Here is a 19,103-nt window from a genome sequence, read left to right as displayed (position 1 = left end):
ATGAGAGCTGCTGCTGTTGCTCCTATTCATTTTTGCTTCCCATCCTACAAAAGTGCATTGCAGACAGAGAAAATGCTCCAAAGACACTTGTCTGTCCTCCAAAGAGAAGCATTTGCTCTGAAAAGTTATCAGCAGTGACTTCTGAAAGCCCCTTCTCTTTACCCACTTTGGCTCTGTTTTGAGGGGCATTTCATAATATTTCTATTGAGGAGTCATCTCTCTCTTTCCTTTCTTCCCTTCAAAACCCTTTGTGAGCAAAATCCTGTCCGTGTCCCTCCTACTCCAGCCTGGCTTCTCACTTGCTTTGAACTACAGTAACTGCCTGCAGCCACAGAGGCTCTGCCCGGAGACTCGCAGAATCGCCTGCTTCACCCTCACAACAAACAGCACTTTGTAGGCAAATTGGAGGCGAGCCCAAAGTAGGAGGGGGAAAAGCCAAGGGAAAGGAATTTGGGCCAGAAACTGAGCCCACACCCACACGACCGCCCACACACTACTACAGGTAAGCAGAGTGCAGGAAAGGAAATCGGTTCAGATCAACACAAGTCTTCCCCAGCCGCCTACCTCATCACCCACCCATAAAAAACACCTTCCAAGACTCACAAAGGAAAGCGTTCTGTTCACTGCTAAACACATGTGGCTATTGTTGTTAATAAAATACCCTCATAATATAATAGCTGCTTCTTTGTAAATGCATTTTTTGTCTTCCAGAGCTCATCAAGTAAATTTATTCAAGTCTTCTGTATATGTTTCTTTAAAATTGTTTTTTAAGATTCATTTATTTTAAAGGCACAGTGACAAAGAAAGAGGAAGAGAGAGACAGATCTTTCATAGTCTGGTTCACTCCCCACAAATGACTCCAACAGCCAGGACCAGGCCAGGCTAAAGCCAGGAGCCATGAGCTCCATCTGGGTCTCCCACAGGTGTAGCAGTGGCCCAAGGACTTGGGCCATCATCTGCTGCTTTTCCAGAAACATTAGCAGGGAGCTCAATCAGAAGTGGAGCTGGGACTCAAACAGGCACTCCAGTACGCAATGCCAGTATTAAAGCAGTTAAAAAAAATTTTAGACATTTATTTTTGTTCACTTGAAAGGCAGAGAGATGGGGGGGTGGGGAGTGGAGGAGGTGGGGGATTTCCCATCTGCCTGTTGGCTCCCCTAAATGTCAGAAAAAGTCAGAGCTGGGCCAGGCAGAAGTCAGAAGCCTGGAGTAGTCAATTAAAGTCTTCCATGTGAGTTCAACTACTTGAACCATCATCTGCTGCTTACCAGAGTGTGAATTAGTAGTGAGCTAGAACTAGAAGCAAAGCGTGAGACGAACCCAAGCACTCTAATCTAGAATGTGCAAATCCCAAGCAGTGAGTTAACTGCTGTGCTAAAGACCCTGCAATGGCTTCTTATCCTCACCAAGCCAACTGCATTGCCATCTTACCCCCTCCTCCATTTGCAGGATATGGGACCCAAGTCTTGAGAAATGCAAGCTCCCACAGGTGTGCAGAAGGTGTCAGGCCCAGAATTCAAGTCCTCTAAGCTCCTCAAATTTAAGAAATGCTGTTGGAGGCTCACCAGATCCAACTAGTAAAACAAGACCAGTTTTGTGCTCTTGAAAACAACTCTGGTGCCAAGGATGAGGCTTGTCACAGCAACAAGGCTCCCACGACAGCCCTTAGAATGAATGGTCCAACATTTGATCACAGTCTCCCTGGAAGATTATTCACTCAGTGATCCATTCCTGGAGGAAACTGTCTCAAGTTCATCTGTTGGTTTGGTTTGGGAAAGAAGTATAATTGTCTTTCGTTTTTCTTTTCTTTTTTTTTTGACAGGCAGAGTGGACAGTGAGAGAGAGAGACAGAAAGAAAGGTCTTCCTTTGCCGTTGGTTCACCCTCCAATGGCCGCTGCGGCCGGCGCATCTCACTGATCCAATGGCAGGAGCCAGGTGCTTCTCCTGGTCTCCCATGTGGGTGCAGGGCCCAAGCACTTGGGCCATCCTCCACTGCACTCCCGGGCCACAGCAGAGAGCTGAACAGGAAGAGGAGCGACCGGGACAGAATCCGGCGCCCCAACCAGGACTAGAACCCGGGATGCTGGCGCCGCAGGCGGAGGATTAGCCTATTGAGCCATGGCGCTGGCCTTTCATTTTTCAATCAAACCCTAATATGGACTTTAGGATTCAAGTGATATGTAAAGCGAAAGAAATTTCCGAGGCAAAACGGTTATCATTGTCATCGTGAGCCAGTCCAAGGGGCAAGAATGCAGGGCTTAAAAGCATGGCTGCTGAAGCCATGGCTGCTTGGGTTCAAATCACAGCCCTGCCATGCAATAGCTATCTGACCTTGAACAGCAGTTCAAGGTCATGGTGAAGGCGGGGCAGCCAGACTGGAGAGCCTGTCCTTGGCTCCTTTGCTACAAAGTGGGGTTGTTGTAGTATATGAGCTAATCTATGCAAACTGCTCCAAACAGTGCCTGGCATACAGCATTTCCTATTATTATTATTTCCAGCCCAGTCACCAGCACTGGGCTTTTGAGAAAGCATACTTTATAAGAGGGTTAAAGACAACTTCTTGTACAACATGCTCATCCATACTGCACAAAACCAGCACAAAGATTATTTGCAAGTTCCACTTCCTGATAGGATCTTCCAGGATCTCCATTTGTGGACTGCAGTCCCTCGAAGGCCAAGCAGTGGAATCTGAGGAATTTTTCTTCTTCCCCATAACAGTGCAAGGAAATCTGCACCCGTTCTTTCAATACTGCAAATGGATTTCCACACTGGGGGGTGGGAGGGAGCTCCTTACTGCATTAAATCAGCTAATGCAGAGGGCATGTTTTAAAGCATTTATCCTAAAAGCAGTCAAAGTGTTAGAAATGCGAAGTTATGCCAGTACAGAAAGACTTGGATCACATCACCCAGAGATGATAGTGCAGACGACTGGAATGAAACCTGCTGAGGTTCCCAAAGGTTGCCCCAACCAAAAAAATGCTGAAATTCCAGGAACAATGCATTGGAGATGAGTAACAGAAAAATGCTTTTAAAAATCCCCTCTTGGGCTAGGATTCTAGACTCGGCTAGTACCAGATCTGCAAAAATATTACCACTGTGTTCTCTTTCAAAGAAGGCATGTGTACAACAGATTATACTTCAATGACATTAGGATTTCCCCCAGAAGAGCTGATAAAACTAAAGACAAGAGCTCCAGGAGAGTCACAAGACAGGTCTGCACAGGGACACCCAGTGGGGGACAGGGGCCGAAACCCAGCAGACACTGGTCATCAAGCAGTGTGCCCAACAGGGCGGACGCAGCCCTGCCAGCCTTGTCCAGCCCAAGTGCCTCCTTGCACAAGCAAGACAAGCTGGTGCCCCTGACCATCACTTCCTCAGATAGCCGTGCACAGCTCTCAGACCACGTGGTGGTTTATTAGCCAGGGGGATGTGGGTTTTCTCCCTAGCACCAGGAACTTTGCATTTCAAACATTTTCTAGCATTCCAGGTCTACTCATTGCTCTCAGCTGTTCCATGGGCGCCTCCTCTTTTCCTCACTCCATGTTCTTCCCAACAGGACCCTTTTCCTTCCGTCTCATGACCATTCATTCCCACTTGGCAGAAGCCATGGCACAAGCTAATGTGAAGACACTCAGCAACATACTGGCCCTCTGCCCCTCCTTCTTGGACTCCGTGTGATGTCTCAATACTCCGAGGGACACAACTGTCCCTTTCCTACATGAAAGGACCCCTCTCACATCTACCCTCAAACACTGTTATCACGAGCCAGTCTCCCCTCCCCTTCTGGGGTAGCTGGGCTCTTCACTCAACTCCGAGGTGCTTTATGCCTTACTCTCTACCACTGGCCCTTCATGACCGTTTCTCTGAACCTGTGACTCCCGGGGCAGGACAACCCTTTCAAATGACTCCACTCCAGATGTAACAGCCCAAGCCGAAAAGTCAGAAATTGTTAACCATACAAGGACGGGAGTTTGGGGTTTGGGGGTTGTTTTGTCCTTCTCTGCACATGTGCTGAGAGGGGGCACAACAGGATACATTTTGACTTGTTGTCATGTAAGTTGATTTTTACAGTGTATTTTGCTTTTATTCCAATTCCATGCTCCCATCTGTCTGCCCACCAAAGGGCCTGTCATCTCTGAGGGCCTAAGCTCACGGGCTGTTTGTTTTCCAGCCCACAAAGCTATTTTGTTTGCTCTACAGGAAGTTCTTATTTAAAATGTTGAGTTAGCTAACCTTTTAAAATCAGATTTTACATCATAATCCAGATTCCTGGCTTACAGTGACAAATCAGAAGATCTGGCAACAGCGGCCCACATTCCCACGTGGCAGCAATCGGGATGGACCGGACTTCTCCGGAAGACAGGACCTGCGCTTTAGTTTAGCTCAGGCCCACCTGACTCCCTCCTGATCGCCCTGCCTTGAGGATGCTCACCAGCTGCCAGAAATCATCCCAGGGTGGCAGTGGGGGTGGAGGGCAGGGCAGGCAGCCCCATACTCAGCAGAGGCCCCAGGCCACAGCTTGTATCCAATTATTTCTCTCTAATGAGCACAGAAATTACAGTTGCTGCTCAGTATAGAATTTTCCAGGTAAAAATAATTTTAAAAGGAGGAGAATTTAGGATTAACTAAATGAGAAAAATGTTTTATAATAGACACCATTTTAAAAGAACTATGTTAAAGATGAGGTGCATCTCTCTCTCTCTCTGGTGTGTAGGAAGGGGGTGTATCTGTGCAACATGTGTAACACTGTAGCCCACTTTCCAGTTTGACTTTATGACCCTATTGGCTAAACATCAACATGAAAAATAAAACCGTTAAAGTGGAAACGTGAACAGAATGAATTCACTCACTCCACTGGAATGATTATGCTAGAGTACAGTAAATGAATAAAACAGACTCTTGAGTATGATACAGATATGTGGATATTTCTTCTTTTTTTTATTTTGAAGATATGGATGGCTAATTGTTCTGCATGTATGTGTTACAGCACTTTTTCAGCTGAGACATAACACCTTAGCAAACAACAGCCATATCTTTACATACTGTATTTATGGGCAGTAACTATTATAGGGTCAGATCTAATTAGGAAGAGGGTGTTGAATGCATACTCTTGCAAGTGGCTAGCTACCATCAATATTGCTGACGAAAGAGAATAGGGATCAAGCAAAACACCAAAGCAATTAAGTGACTTAAAATTACCCCCTGAATTCTGGGATAAATGTTCACCCAAATGGTTCTACCAACAGGTTAATATTTTCCAAAATCACCATGAATGCCAAGAACACTGGCCTGGAAACCTGAAGTGTTGGGTTCTACCCTGCAAATGAGAAGCACAAGCCAGATGCGTCTTGAGGTCCCTTTATGCCTCAAAATCTGATTCTCCTTTCCACTTAAAGAACTAATTAGTAGGCATTATAAAATGAATACAGGGAAATCTAACTTGAAAAATAAGAAACAAGACTAAGGTAAGTGAGAGAATGGGCTTTAAAACAACCTGGTTTGAAATTCCACCTCCACCACTTCTGTACAATGTTTTTGCAAGTTACACAATCTCTCCAGCCTCATTACCTCATCTATAAGGCCACTAAGACTGTCTTTCTTCACGGAGGACTGTTTTGAGCTTAACTAGAACATACGTAAATGCCAGAGCATAGCTTCAGATAATCAGTAAATGCCTAATAAATAGTAGTTATTAAGAACTTTAGTCTATTAATTATGAAACAACTCCTTAATAGCTAAATTTTTTAAAAAAATAGCTATTATCTGGGAATAAGCTGAATTTAAAAGCAAATTCTAGGAGGTACGTTTGGAAGCAACATGGGAGCCGTTTTTCCAAGAATTTTAATTTCCCAGCATTTGTTAGGATTGGGCTGGTGCAATCAGTGACGGGAACTCTGACTGACAGCACATCCCACCCGTCACATGGGTTCCGTCCCGTCTCCATCGTGAGAGGTGGAAAGGCGGCCTCTTGGCCGCCAGCAGCTCGGAGGGAAGGGTATCTGCACACCACAGACCTCACTGCAGTGCTGGCAACCTGCTGATGCTAAGGCTTGTCATTGGGATTTACGTATCGCTGGGGAAGACACCCTGTCTGGAAACATTCCTATTAGCAGCCACCACAGGAGGAAATTTATAAAGGTTTTAGGGGGGAAAAAAAAACAAACAGCTCATAATGTAGGTTCCATGTTTTTAGCCTTCTCCAATAGCAGATGCCCAGATACCTGGAAAACCTCAGAGTCCTGGCAGTTTCCAGACGGGTGGCTGATTCCATGTGCCAGTAAAATGTCAAAAGACTCTCATAAAATTGCCAGGCATAATGCCTGATCAACAAACGACATCCAAAACCAAACCATTACCATCTCTCAGAGCAGGAAGGACAACCCAAGGTTCAACAAAAATCCTTGAAACTGAGTCAATTCTGTGCTCAAACTGGAACTGCAAAGATTGCCGCTTTGTCTTCCCTCCTCTCTCTTTTTCCACTTCAAGGTATACCTTTACATTCATTCCTCTAACTGACAAATGCTAATGGGTGGCTTGTCATAAACCAGGCACTAGAAAAACCAGTGGAGAACAAGACATCTCTAACAGTGCCACATTGACAGTGCACTGAAGCATGAAGATAAAAAAGAAGGCCACTAACAAAGTGAGCAATCAAAGCTTCCTACGTCCCTATCCTAGACTTTCAGGGGTTTTCACAACGTTACTCGCTGGACTCTTTCCTGGCACTAAAACCCTAATACTTATATCAGATAAACACATGGCCCAAGACCCTGTCCTCAGGGAGCTTCCATTCAGGCAGGAGCTTATGACTTTAAACAAAACACAGTAGAAACCCAAATAAGACTATGTTTTCTGGTTTTGCTTTAAAAAAAAGAAGATTTATTCATTTATCTATTCAAGAGGCAGAGTTAGAGAGAGAGGGAGAGACAAAGGTTTCCATCTGCTGGTTCACCCGCCAAATGTCCACAATGGTCGGAGCTGGCCCAATCTGAAGCCAAGAGCCTCCTCCAGGTCCCCCACATGGTTGCAGGGGCCCAAGCTCTTGGCCATCTCCCACTGCTCTCACAGGCCATCAGCAGGGAGCCAGATTGGAAGTGGAACAGCTGGTACTTGAACTGTTGCCCACATGGGATGCCAGCTCTGCAGGCAGAGGTTTAACCTGCTACACCACAGCACTGACCCCTGGTTTTGCTTTTTTATGCAAGATCTTTGTGACAAAGCATAGCATCTCCTGCACCTGTTGATCTGCTATAGCAAACAGCAACAATATCAGGAAAACATTTTTTGGAGCCCTTCCCCAGGTTTTGCCAACAAAACACCATCCCAAGGTAGTTTCACCATTTCCCCTTAAACCTGACCTCATGTTTGCCCACAGAGAAACTCATCTGCCAAAGTTCTGATGACAACTACATCACAGTGTGGTTTCTCTGGTGCAAATCCCCTTTGGTTCCAGATTGCATGATCCAGGAGAGCTTGTTGTCATCCACAAACCTAGAAATCCCATGGGGTGCTCCTTCTTCTGGTTCAAATACGTAATGAAGACCCCGGGGACCCCACTGCTCACATACCACCAAGCAGAGAAGAAACTTTATTCTTAGCCTTCATTTGTGGTCCAATGCCCTCTGTCACCACATGTGGAAGCGTAAGCTAATCATGTCATCTCCCTGGGCCTGGGTATTCTCATCTACAAAAGTCAAGGATTGCCATTCCGCAGCTGCAACAGTCTATCTTTTTATTCGAAATGGTACACTTGCATTCTGAATTCTAAAGTGACTTCAACTTGGGCTCAGTCTTTGGAAATAGAAAAGGATAATATCAGGGCTGGCGCTGTGGTGCAGTGCGCCTGCGGCACTGGCATCCCATATGGGCACCTGTTAGAGTCCCAGCTGCTCCACTTCTGCTCCAGCTCTCTGCTGATGGCCTGAGAAAGTAGTAGAAGACGGCCCAAGTCCTTGGGCCCCTGAACCCACGCAGGAGACCTGGAAGAAGCTCCTGGCTTTGGATCAGACCAGCTCCAGTCATTGCGGTCATTTGAGTGAACCAGCAGATGGAAGATCTGTCTCTCCCTCTCTCTGCCTCTCAAATAAATAAATAAATATTTTTAAAAAGGACAATATCTAAGAGTTTTCAAATATTTTCCCCAAATATTTCTGCATGTATTCACAACACATCCCTTCTTTTCCCAAAGCTATCCTTCATCTTCAGAGGTAAAGACAGATTACCATCTGAGCCAGGATAGCAATGAGCCTAAGGAGACTGCACCATCTGGACAGAGACAAGCAAGGGACAGGGCACAATGGCCATTCATAACAAAGAGGCTGCAACATGTCTATCAGTTTGTTAAAATCTGGTTTGTCTGATAGATCCAGAACATCTGCAGAACCTGGTACTGAGTCACCTGGGGTTTCTAATGTACCTGCTTCAAAAACCAACTAGGAATGGTCATTTCATAGTTTATTTTCAGTGAAGACAAGTGAAATCCAACTTAAGAAGGAAATGACACCAATGCCAGGTGAGAGCCTGCCTCTGGGGAAAAGCTTTGTTTCTAAACCTCAATTCTCTCTCCTTCCCTAAGTGTAAAGCTTCACTAAGTATTTGGGGTGCACTAGCAAAAAGACAAAAGGAAAGAAAACAAAATTTGGAGCCGGCGCTGTGGTATAGCAGGTAAAGCCACTGTCTCCAGTGCCGGCATCCCACGTGGGCACTGGTTCATGTCCTGGCTGCTCCACTTCCGATCCAGCTCTCTGCTATGGCCTGGGAAAGCAGTAGAAGATGGCCCAAGTCCTTGGGCCCCTGCACCCATGTGGAAGACCAGGAAGAAACTCCTGGCTCCTAGCTTCAGATCGACACAGCTCTAGCCACTGCAATCATTTGGGAGTGAACTAGCAGATGGAAGACCTCTTTCTCTGGCTCTCTCTCTCTCTCTGTAACTCTGTCCTTCAAATAAATAAAATAAATATTTTTTTAAAAAAAGAAAAGTAAACAAAACCTAGCCTAAGCAGGAACCAAGTTCAAGTGTGGAGTTTGCCAGTTACCTTGTCTGTCTTCTCACAAATTCCAATAGCAACTCTCCGATCTGGCCAGCTTCAGATTTGCATAAAACATTAGAAACTCTTTCCCAGATGTCTGAACAGAATTATGAAGATCCCAGAGGACGGAGCTCAGATTTCAGAAGCTTGCAACAGACTCAATTTCAGAATGGCAGCCCAGGTGAAAACACTGCAAGAGCTAAAGGCAGCATGGCTTGGCCGTGAACACAGATTCCTTGGAAGCCCCCAAACTAAGCGCAGATCAGCCCTGGGATACATGTCCATCACTCAGCACCCTGGCTCTCAACTGGACCAGCGCTGCTCCCAAATTGCGGGCCAGTGAAGTGACTACAAAGTCTTCAGCAGAGTCAGCCTCTTAGGAGGCAAAATCAAAATTCAAAAACCCCAAAAGACTAGAAACCTAAACCAAAATAAACATGATAACTTGAAAAAGGAACAACAAAAATTCTCAAAGTTTGCCCAGGGAATACAAAAGGCAACAGCTCATAGAGCAAACATCTGGAGGTTTTGATTATCTATGACCTATATACCTGAGCCAGTTCTAGCACTGCTCAAAAACAGGCACTTGTGAGTTTCAGCTGCAACAAGCAGACATTTCTGCCTGGGTCTCAGGAAACAGCTGTCCTCCTGTAGTCATTGTTGGCCAGATCACTTCTTGGTCACCGGATTCAATTCCAGACTGCACGAGACACGCTGAGAAACTGAGAAGACCTCTCCATACCACAACCTACCAGGACTGTGGAAAGCACTGTGCCCTCTAGGAGAGCTAATGGGGAGAGGGGTGACGTGATGCAGTCCTTATGCATCCAACTGCTGGCCCAGGGAACGGGGCAGCTCCTGAGGCAAAGAAACAATGCAACAAAGTTTCAAGGAGGTTGCCCCTCTGTTCAAATAATAACACAAACAGTCCAAGGGTGGGCAGCATAAGTAGAGTTCACTGTTCCCCAGGGGGGAAGAATTACTACAGTAAAGAAGTTCCATCAGAACACCAAATCTGACTCACTGATTCCCCACTTAAGCAGTCTCACACAGCCCCGCTCTCCCCTCGCCCAGAATCTAAGTGCCTCAGGCAAGTCTAGCACAGTAGACATTCCCAACAGACGGTCCTCACTCCACTATTATTCTCCCACTCCCCTCAAGGCTTATTCTGAGCTGTCAAGGAACTAAGGCGTTCCTGCTCCCTGTCTGGGGTTGAGTCTCAGAATCTCGGCACTGCTGACGTTTTGGACAGGATCATTCTTTGTTGGGGTGTGCACTGCAGGGTGTGGAAGCAAGCAGCCATGGCCTCTAGCTGCGAGATGCCTGTGGCACCAGCTCCTGATTACGGTAAGAAGAAACATCTCCAGACATTGCCAAAACTCCCTGCTGAGAACCACCTGAAGCAAGCGGTGAACACCACACGCTTGTGGTTAAGTTTTTCACTAACTAGGTTTCCTCTATGTTCCTTCACGGGTCACATTTTCTTCAGTCAAACCTATTTATAATTTTTTAAAAGATTTATCTATTCATTTATTTAAAAGGCAAAACGACAGAGAGAGAAAGATCTTCCATCTGCTGGTTCTCTCCAAAAAGGCCACAACAGCCAGGGCTGGGCCAGGTGGAAGCCAGGAATCTGAAACTCCATCCGGGTCTCCCACGGATGGCAGGGGCCCACGCCATCTTCTGCTGCCTCCCCAGGTGGCAGGTGCCACAATGCCAGCCCTTATTGATTAACGTCGGCCCTGTGACATACTTCATAGCTTCCCCTCACACAGGTTAGGTTGCTTCTCTTCCCTTGGCAGCAACCACATCCCTGACCTTTGTCAAAAGCCAGTGGAGATTTATACCCATCCCCCAATACGCACAACACTTTCTCTTGGCCCCAGATAACCCTCAACTCTTGGACAACTGTGGCTGCTTGCACCTGGTGGTGTGCTCAGGCGCACCTGTCTCATCCGCCCACTGTGCTGATCACAGGAGCCCTCTGCCTCCTCGGTGAGGCCCCAGAGCACCCATCCAGGTCTCTGCTCACTACTGGTTCTCAGCAAATACTAACCCATGCTTCTTGGAGCGTCAAACACCAGATAACATCGCTAATAAGCAAAATCTGTGAAAGACTGCCATTTCAAAAACATACAAAAAGGCTTCAAAAATTCATTGAAAATGTAATTAAAACACAGCACATATTTTTCATGAACTTTCCAAAGCCCCCTTGAGTATAAGGTGTTGACATAATTTTGACCTTTTATATTTTATAGTCAATGTCAGTTTACCTACAGGAATGAGAATGGAATCAAGACAAATTTCCTAAATGTAGCTCCTTAGATAATTTAATTATGTGGACATGACAAATATGTTAGAATTTTCTATTTCTTTTTTTAATTTAAAAAAAAAAAAAAAAAAGGCTTCACACAGTACATACACAAAAGGGGAAAGGCTGAGTTTTGACCAAATTTGTTAAGCGCTGGAAAACAGCAGGGAGAAAAAGATCCATATGGCTCAAGGCTTCAACTGTTGCATCATACGCCACACGACACGCAGTGGCAGGGACTGGGTGAAGGGGAAGTGGGTCATCTGAGGACAATTTCCTCTCCAACCTTTCAATTTGTAAGTTGTAATCAACAGAGTACACACACACACAGCCTCAATCAAAAGGAGACCAACCTAAGATAAAACGCTCAAACACACACCTCACCTGTGTCAACTCAAGACCTTGCAACTTCTTTTCCGGATCTCTGGATTCCCTCATTGTGTTATGGGAGCCCCCTCAATACTAGACGGAGGCCAAACCCTCCCACTCCCCATTTCGGGGCCCTTCAGCCCAGCATCTAATTCTCATCTCGCGGTCTTTCCTGTTTCGCACTTGGATTTTAACAAGGTTTTAGTCACTTAGTGTCGAGACAGAAGTATGAACTCTAACCGTGACCCGGCCAACAGCAGGCTGTGAGCCAATGTTTCTAGACTGTAAAAATAAACGGCCTGAAGCCCTCATGTGCTGGATAGGGTACAGGTCTGGCAGAGGCAGAGGTCCCGGCAGCGTGGGCGAGCAGGTCTGAATCACTGTCATTCCCGGCACTTGGGTTGTTTAGAAGTAAACAGCTCGCACCATCCCTGCAGACGGGAATTCCCTGCCCCTCTACACTCTTCCAACACACAACACATAATAGGTGCTCAAGAAATGTTGCCTGAATGGAATTTTATTTTGCAAGCTGCCAAGGAAAAGTTTCCAGAAGTCAACTCTTAACTCCCATCTCTCTTCCAAAATATGTCCTCAGAGCTTTCTTGTCCAACAAAAAAATATTTTTCCTAAAGTCAAAGAAGGAAATCAGCGAAGCAACAGGAGCCACGACGGAGTCCGAGGCTCAAGCCACGCCCCCAGGACCCCACAGTAGCCTAGGAACCCCCACACACCCCCTTCTCTCTGCAGTCCCTACCTTCCATTGTCCTACCTCCTGAGAGCTCCCTCCCTCTAGCCTTCACTTGCTTTTTCTTTCCTGAAACCCTACCTCCCCGTTGGCTCCCCTCTTTCAGCCACACAGCCTCAACTGCGTGGGTACCCCAGGAACCCGGCACCCAACCTGTGCCTCTCCAGCATGGACCTACCTCTGCCCCCCGGACTTGAACCAGTTCTTCACTGCAGCTGGCTTTTTAAGAGATGAAAACAATCCCATTGATTTATCTGCAAGGGAGACTTCCCCCTCCCCAAATAAAGGGGTAGGCCCCTGTATCAACCCTCCAGTAACCAGAGGTAACACCCTTTGGGCAAGCACCCCTAGTTCTCCTCCCTTACTTCCCAAGCCCCTGGACAGGATGCGAGCAGAAGTCCCGCTCCCAAGAGCCCACGCTTCCAAACAAGCTAGAAGCGGATTATACCGGTACCCGACCCGGAGATGGCCTGCGGCGGGCTGGGTGCACCTGCGGGGCCCCCAGCTCCCTCCCCTCAGCGCGGGGCGGGGAGGCACGTCCTCCCCACGCAGCCCACCCAGAGCGGGATGGAGGCAGAGGGGAGGCGTTTCTGGAGAAGTTAAGGGCTCACCTTTCGGGCACCGGGCCAGCAAGGCCAGACACCACACCCCCCCCTCCGGGAGGAATCCGCGAGGCCCTACGGGCTCTCCCCGCCCCTCCGGTTGGGCGGAGGGAGGCGAGAAGAGGAGGCGCGCTCCAGGGGCGGCAGGAGCCAGGCAGTCCGCACTCGCCCCTCTCGGGCCCGCGGCCGGCGGCCCAGGCGCCCGCCGCACGCATGCTGGAAAGCGGAACAGCCTCCCCCGGCAGGGACGATCGCAAACCGGAGCCCTGGGCACCCTCACTGCCATGTTCCCCCGAACCCACTCGCCGGTCCCCAGGCGAGCCCCGGCCGTAGCCTGCGCCCGGGCCGCGGCGCCGCGCTCAGCCGGGCCACGCGCTTCGGCTCCGGCGTGGCTCCACCCGCGCGTCGCCCTCCCTCGCAGCCCCCGGCCCCTTCCCCGAGAGGTGCGCACCCACCTGGGCGGGCAGCCCGGGCAGCTCGGCCGCCGAGCCGGGGCTTAGGCTGAGGAGGGAGGTGGCGGCATCACCTGCGGCGGGCGGCGGCTGCACCGGGACGCGCCGGGGCGGCGAAGGCGCGCGGCGCCCTGGACCCTGCTCTCGCTGGCCCGCCCGCGGCTGCCACCTGGAAGCGCGGCAGAGGAGCCGGGGCACCACGGGCGGCGGCAGCGGCGGCGACGGGAGCAGCAGCACATGACTCTGTAACGAGGGGAATTAGACAAAGCGTAACATGGACTCCGGGCCCGTGCAAGCGCTGCAGCTCTGGGACCAACCGCAGCCGGCGAGCGCCGCGACTGGCCCGGCCGCAGCCAATGGCGCGGGCCCGGGCCTCCATGTGATTGCGAGCGCTTTCCCCTTGGCCCTGCCGCGCCCGCCGGGGGTCTTGAGGCTTCCGCAGCCGGGCGGCCGGGCCGACCCGAGGGGGGCTGTCTGATGAGGGAGGCGGCCCGGGATTAGGGACGTTAGGGGCTGGCAGCTAGAGACCGCCCGACGCGGAGCAGGTGCAGGGGGCGGGGAAGCATGGCAGCCATAGGTCGCCGTCGCCCTAATACTCACCTATCAAACGCCCACCTGGGCAGGGCTCAGTGCCAGGCAGGCGCTGTTGCGGCTCAGGAGCCTTCGCCCAAGTCTATTCTGCAGATTTAAACTCTGCTTTTAAGACGGGGGTGGGGCGGGGAGGAGTAAGTCAAAAAAGTCTCCAAAGCGCCTTCTAGCTCTAAAGAGAAAGTAGCCGGGGTTGGGGACAGAAACAGTTTGTCGGCGTCGTTAGTTCTGCCTCTGCTATTAACAAGCGGTGTTGGAGAAGCAGTTCTTGTCTTCATCTGAGTCTGCCGCTTTCTCCCCGTCCCTTGTCCCTGAAAATGTCTTACATCTGAAGCAGGCGGGTAGGAGGTGGTTCTCTGCTGAGAGGGGTTTTCCAACCCGCCGCTTTCCCCCCTTTCTGTTCGGCCCTTGCGGTCTCTAGTCGGGGCGGGGGTGTGGGAGACTGGGGCCAAGAAAGTCAGGCGAAACAACTGGCTCAGCCCCGTAGGTCAACGATCTCCTTTTATCTGAATCCCTGGCTTTCTGTGCACGGCGGGAAGTCTCATTTCCCTGGTCCCGAGATCTCTCCATGTCAGCAAACGCTCATTCAGTATTTACGCGGCACCTAAGTGTTCTTAACAGGCAAGCCGCACAAAGTGTTACGGGGACTCGGGAACACGTGGGTTCCAGCAGAGTGAGGCATTGAAGTGAATGGTTTTCTGGGACTTGGGGCAAGGCTTCAGGGGAAGGTAACCCGTGGTGGGGAACACCTGGTGCTGGAAGAGCAGCACCGCGGGCCGGGAGACCCTGCACAGGGAGGTGCAGAATGCGCTCACGGGTCTGCCCCGGGCCAGCAGAGGCCACCAGATCTGAGCCCTCTGCCCTCACTACGGCTTTCTCGCCACTTTCCATCCCTGTCCCTCATGCCAGCAGGCTCTCCTAGTCTCCGAAGCCTGCCAAGGAGAGACTGCGTGCCTGGTGATCTAATCCCAGAGTTTGATTTGCTGATGGGGGGTGGGGGGCACAATTCAGATATTTTGATTGAAAATGTCTCACAATTAATTTGGAATGTGTGCATTTTGCAAAAACAGAAAAAGAAAAAACAAAACAAAAAACCTCCGGTGTATCTTCCTCCACTGTATGTTCTTGCCTGGGTTTTCAACTGTGATCCTACATTTAAAAAAGGATTCAAGATTGGTGTAAGTGGGGACAGGCATTGTGACACAGCAGAATAAGCCACCACTTGGGATACCTGCATCCCACGTCAGAGTACCAGCTGGGAGTCACTGTTGCTCTATCCAGCTTCCTGCCAATGCGCCTAGGAAGTCGGCAGCTGATGACCCACATGGAGTTCTGGGCTTCTGGCCTTGGCCTGGCCCAGTTCCAGCTGTTGTATGCTTTGGGGGAGTGAACCAGAGGATAGAAGATCTTAATCTCTTCCTCAATCTATCTTTGTCTGCCTTTCAAACAAACAAATAAATAAATACTAAAAAGATTGGTAGGGGCCAGCGCTGTGGCACAGTGGGTTAAAGCCCTGGCCTGAAGTGCAGGCATCCCATATGGGCACCAGTTCTGATCCCGGCTGCTCCTCTTTCAATCCAGCTCTCTGCTGTGACCTGGGATAGCAGTAGAAGATGGCGCAAGTCCTTGGGCCCCTGCACCCACGTGGGAGACCTGGAGGAAGCTCCTGGCCCCTGGCTTTGGATCAGCACTGCTCCGGCTGTGGCGGCCATCTGGGGAGTGAACCATTGGATGGAAGACCTTTCTCTCTCTCTCTCTCTCTCTCTCTCTCTCTCTGCCTCTTTTCTCTCTGTGTAACTCTGACTTTCAAATAAATAAATAAATAAATAAATCTAAAAAAAAGATTGGTATAAGTGGAGAAGAAAGCAACACTCGGAAAACAATCAAATATGGCGAAACAGACACTTCGTAAATCCTAGAGCAGACTGGAGAAATCCCTTGGGAGGACAAAAGGCATGCCACATGCTGTGCTCTCTTGAACAGGTCATTCCACAGCTATGAATTTATATTGTGGGCCTATTTGTGCAAGAACAATATCTGCAATATTTACCAATATGTACAAAAAGATGTGGCTCGTATATTTTTGTTTCTGATAAATGTATGTATGTAATAGTGGAGAAATACCTAACACAGCCCCAGTAAAGAACTGCAAGTTATGCCACTTCTGTAGAAGGAGACCTTAAGACACTTTTTACGAACAATAAGCTAGCTCCATGTGTACCCACATGGCAGGATCCAAAATGGTTAAGTGAGAAAGGCAAGCTACAGCACAACATGAGTAGTATGATCCACTTTTATGTGTTAGCACATACATGCTATTAAATATAGGCTTATAAGAAATCTGGAGGGGCCGGGTGCTGTGGTTCACTTAGTTAATCCTCTGCCTGCCATGCCGGCATCCCACATGGGCGCGAGGTTCTAGTCTAGTTGCTCCTCTTCTAGTCCAGCTCTCTGCTGTGGCCCGGGAAGGCAGTGGAGGATGGCCCAGGTGCTTGGGCCCTGCACCAGCATGAAAGACTAGGAAGAAGCACCTGGCTCCTGGCTTCGGATCGGCGCAGCACCAGCCGTAGCGGCCATTTGAGGGGTGAACCAAAAGAAGGAAGACCTTTCTCTCTGTCTCTCTCTCTCACTGTCTATAACTCTACCTGTCATAAAAAGTAGAAATTAAAAAATTTTTAAAAATTTTAAGAAAAAGAAATCTGGAAGCAGCTGGGACTAGTGGTTATCTCTGGATGTGGGACTACCAGGGCTCCTCGCTTTCTATTATGGAGTTCTATATGTTTGATTGTTTTTATATTGAGCAAATATGACTTTGATAATCAGAAAAATGATAAACAAAATCCTTAAGAAGATCATTTTCATACATCAGCCTGCTATGTGAAAACATCATTAACAGGTGGCTCCGGAACAATAGACATTTCCCCCCACAGCTGTCAAGGCCAGGAGGATCAAGATCAGCAGATCCAGCTCTGGGGTGAGGCACCTTCTCCTTGCGTCCTCACATGGTGGGAGGGGCCAGGACTCCCTCAGGCCTCCGTTCACTGGGCTCCGCCCCCGTGACCCCATCACCTTCCGCAGCCCCACCTCCTAACACCACCACCCTAGGGGAGAGGATTTCAATAGATGGATTTGGGAGAACACAAACATTCTCTGACTACTCTAAGAAAGACAAAATTACCAGGGACTAACCAATGCCAAGTAATGAAAAATAATCCTGACCATGTAGGATGTAAAAAAAAAAAAAAAAAAAGTGGAGCTCGCTCCTTCTCCCAGAGAAACAACCAATAAGGAGGCAGCAAAGGAATGATTTTTCACTGGGCTCAAAATTAAGAAGTACAGGAGACAGGGCAGGCGCTTGGCTAGCAGTTAAGACGCTGCTTGGATGACTGCATCCCATATCGGAGAGCCTGGGTTCACATCTTGACTCTGCTTCTGATTCCAGCTTCCCGCTACTGCGGACCCTGGGAGGCAGCAGATCATGGCTAAAGTAGCTGAGCTCCTGCCACCCACATGGGAGACTTGGATTGAGCCCCTGGCTAAAGTAGCTGAGCTCCTGCCACCCACATGGAAGACTTGGATTGAGCCCCAGGCTCCTGACTTTGGCCTTGCCCTGCCCTAGCTATTGCTCGCGTTTGGGGAGTGAACCAGAGAATGAAAGATGTCTCCCAGGCTTTCAAATAAAAAAAGAAAGGGAGAAACAAATTTTTTTTTAAAGGACCATGATAGAAAAGGAGTCTACAGAGATAGGGGCTCAATAAGATTTCAAGGAAGTTCTATTCAATAAAAATTACAGGGCAGGTACTGTCCTTGTGTTATAGTTGGGAATTGGCGGTTGTTCCTGTGAATGGTAAATCTATGGGTAATAACAAGAGCTAATACTTACACAGTGCTTAGAGAGGGCCCTGTTGCAAACACTATACATACTCCCTTTTACTCTTCACTGCAACCGATGAGATAGACAGAATCCTCATGATATCTATGGGAGGTACTCTGAGAGGAGACACAAGCTTGGGAGGTTAACGTTAGCTCACAGAGCCTTTAGGTGGCACAGCTGGACTATAGAGGCCCACGCCCTTACAGCACTGTGCAAATGGACCGTGTGAAACAAGGCTGCTATTTGTGTGTCTCTTTCCCCACATATTATAATTCTAAGCTGGTTCGGGCTTAGCTGAAGTTCAGCACTTACCATGCTCTGAGACTCCAGCACAGTACATGAAGGGATGGAGACTACTGACTTACCAGAGAAGAATCTGAGCTCCTAGGAGGGGTGATTCTGCATTTTTTTCTTTCTTTATTTCTTTATTTCTTTCTTTCTTTCTTTCTTTCTTTTTTTTTTTTTTTTTGACAGGCAGAGTGGATTGTGAGAGAGAGAGACAGAGAGAAACGTCTTCCTTTTTGCCGTTGGTTCACCTTCCAATGGCCGCCACGGCTGGTGCGCTGCGGCCAGTGCACTGCGCTGATCCGAAGGCAGGAGCCAGGTGCTTCTCCTGGTCTCCCATGGGGTGCAGGGCCCAAGCACTTGGGCCATCCTCCACTCTCGGGCCATAGCAGAGAGCTGACCTGGAAGAGGGGCAACCGGGACAGAATCCGGCGCCCCGACCAGGACTAGAACCCGGTGTGCCAGAGCCATAAGGTAGAGGATTAGCCTGTTGAGCCACGGCACCAGCCTCTGCATTCTTTTTTTACCATTGCGTAGTAGAGTGACTAACAGATGGTAAATGATATGAGTTCTAATAATCCGTAAACATGTTTTTGAAACAATTGTGCAGAAGTCACACTTGATAAATTGGTCCAAATGCACTGGAATATGATGAGTTCCTTGTAAAGTGAAAATACCTCTGGGGGTGGGGGCTAAATCTGAATACACCCGCATGACCATACACAAATAATTGCAGAATCTATTTGTTTGAAAAAGTGGGACTAATGACAGAAGATAATTTGAGCCCCTCTCTCTTTGACCCTCCCTCTCTCCATCTCACATCTCATGATTTCCTCATCTCTGACAT

The 19,103-nt window shown here is 48.7% G+C and overlaps 1 protein-coding gene across 1 annotated transcript in view; it reads right to left on the bottom strand.

The window, feature by feature from the left end:
- The window catches only part of LRRC8D (leucine rich repeat containing 8 VRAC subunit D), a 141,272-nt gene extending 127,509 nt beyond the window's left edge, over positions 1 to 13,763 (bottom strand). Inside the window, exon 1 of the mRNA XM_062191701.1 lies at positions 13,513 to 13,763. The gene's annotated coding sequence lies outside the window, so the exon portion shown is untranslated. The remainder of the gene's footprint in view (positions 1 to 13,512) is intronic.
- Positions 13,764 to 19,103: the final 5,340 nt, after the last annotated feature.

Source organism: Lepus europaeus, chromosome 5 (genome assembly GCF_033115175.1).
Source record: "Lepus europaeus isolate LE1 chromosome 5, mLepTim1.pri, whole genome shotgun sequence".
Taxonomy (NCBI): Eukaryota; Metazoa; Chordata; class Mammalia; order Lagomorpha; family Leporidae; genus Lepus; species Lepus europaeus.
Note: the sequence above shows the minus strand (reverse complement) of the source record. Positions and strands in the feature narration are given on the sequence as shown.